This window comes from Callithrix jacchus, chromosome 11 (assembly GCF_049354715.1).
Source record: "Callithrix jacchus isolate 240 chromosome 11, calJac240_pri, whole genome shotgun sequence".
Lineage (NCBI taxonomy): Eukaryota > Metazoa > Chordata > Mammalia > Primates > Cebidae > Callithrix > Callithrix jacchus.
The window spans coordinates 3,162,666-3,165,011 of record NC_133512.1 but is presented as its reverse complement, the minus strand read 5'-3'; the positions used below and the strand labels follow the sequence as shown (position 1 = coordinate 3,165,011).

The 2,346-nt window shown below is 46.0% G+C and overlaps 1 non-coding gene across 1 annotated transcript; it reads left to right on the top strand.

Moving 5' to 3' along the window:
* The first annotated feature begins 1,540 nt into the window (after positions 1-1,540).
* On the top strand, positions 1,541-1,644 carry LOC118143951 (U6 spliceosomal RNA). The gene has a single exon (XR_004728432.3). It is a non-coding gene; the product is annotated as a U6 spliceosomal RNA (small nuclear RNA).
* Positions 1,645-2,346: the final 702 nt, after the last annotated feature.

Sequence of the window (2,346 nt, the reverse complement as noted above, 5' to 3'; positions counted from 1 at the left end):
AAAGGAGAAGGCACCCGTCCCTTCTGAAACCAAAATCGGAGTTTCCTTTGTGGAAGGGAGAAGGAACTGTGTCACTTTAACACGCTTCGTCTTCTCTGCTACCCTTCGGGACATGCTCTCTATGTAAGCAGCACCTGACAAGCACAGATTTGAGAGTTTATCACAAACAGTGGGCTGGATCTTGCAGTAAAGACAGAACGTCTCTTATTAAAGTAGGGTGTTTGATTTTCTCTTCAGACCAGGAGGACTGAAGCGAACCCAATTACAAAATAGTAACCCTGAAAGCAAAATGCCAGTGAGTATACGATTGGAGATTGCTTTCTTCTGGGCAGGGTCAGGGAAAATAATCACGTTGACTTTTATGGCCCAGCATGCAATGTTAATTTACTAAATGCCCGTGACTAGGCAAAGAGAGAAATTCTTGTCTTCTGGCTCCAAATCCCCCCTCCACACCTTCCCCTCATCTCTTACTCACATGCTATATTGTGCTCATTAAGAATACAAAACAGAGAAAAGAGTCAGCGGTTTTCACAGATTAGATAACTAAATAGATGTTTTCCTAAAGCACTGGGCTAACTTATACGAGCTGCTGTTGCAATCTCAAAACATCAACGGCCTAACAGAATCAAAAATGTATCTCACTTACATCAAATGTGGATCAGCTAAAGCTTTTTAGTTGGTGTTTTCTCCACATAGTGACTCAGGCACCCGGGTTTCTTCCAATTTGTGACTCCTTTTAGATTCCAATTTACCCTGAGCTTTATCCCTTGGGCTTTGTGGGAAGAAGGTGGGAGTTTCAGTGCGGGGAGACACACTGGTACGTAAGTCCCTTAGCCCAGCAGTAAACAAGTCGCCTCTGCTTACAGCTCATCACACGGCAAACCTAACTGCCAAGAAGGTTGGGAAATGTGGAGAGGCACTATGTAAAAAGTGTTCACTTCCTCTCCCAAAGATTTAATACAGAGACCCACCAGTCCCTGCATTCAGCTCGAGTCCAGGATTCGTGGCAATGTCTGGTTCATTTTTGCAGGCCCAGATGTGACTCCTCTTGGTCTGGCAACCTTTGAACAAAAATGACAAATGATTGGCCCCTCTCCACTCCCAACATACAGCGGGGGCAGGTAAAGGATAACTGCCTCATAACTTTCATTCAAAAAAGGGAAGTCAATGGTGCCACAATTCCTTAACATCACAGTTAAGAAATGACTCTGGGCAGAGATGAGAAGGGTTTTTACTGGGAAAGGGGAGCAGCCTTGATTAGGTTCTGATTCCACTCCGCCCGAAGCCCACTGTCCACCAAGCTCAGGGGTACTTGGTTCCTTCTAAGAGGAGCCTTCCTGTCCATTCTTCTTCTTCCCATGTCTAAAGTGGGGGCTGGGGAGCAAGCCCTCATTTGGGGGCCATAGAGCTTTTGAAGCCTGCTTCCTGCTTATGGAGGTTTGGAGGTCAAAGACGGATGTAAATCTTCAGCAATCAGAGGCTGCTCGGGCTGGGGGTTTCTCTAGCAACGTGGATTCCTCAAAAACTGGGTAGACAGTGTTTGCTCTGGCAGCATATAAACGAACCCCGGAGCCACACAGAGAAGATTAACACGGCTCTTGCGCTAGGATGACGTGCAAAGTCACCGAAAGTTTTATATTTTTTAATAATTAAAAAAAACTTCGTAGACTTTTAAATTGATTTGTTTCCAGTGATTCCCCTCCCACTTCATCACGGTGCCCTGTGTCAGTAGCCATACCTACAATGCCTTCCTAGACGTGGGCTTTTTACAGTGAACACGCTTCCTGATTTAACCAGGTATAAGGGGTTCCCGAGAACTCGGGACTTTCGGTTTATTGGTCAGCCTAGTTTTTCACGTCCAATATTCCTATTTTTCCTGGGTCTCATACTTCTCCCTCTCTCAGTCTCATGGTTGCTACCTTGAAGCCATGTGGAGTAATCAGTGGGGAGACCATATCTTGTAAAATACTAACAGGTTTCCTATTGTTATTTATTTATTTATTGAGATGGAGTTTTGGTCTTGTTACCCAGGCTGGAGTGCAATGGCGCGATCTCAGCTCACCGCAACCTCCGCCTCCTGGGTTCAGGCAATTCTCCTGCCTCAGCCTCCTGAGTAGCTGGGATTACAGGCACACACCACCATGCCCAGCTGACTTTTTGTATTTTTAGTAGAGACGGGGTTTCACCATGTTGACCAGGATGGTCTCGATCTCTTGACCTCGTGATCCACCCGCCTCGGCCTCCCAAAGTGCTGGGATTACAGGCTTGAGCCACCGCGCCCGGCCTCGTATTGTTATTGAACAGGTTATTATTTATTCGTAGTTTGAGAGAGAACATCAATTAAGC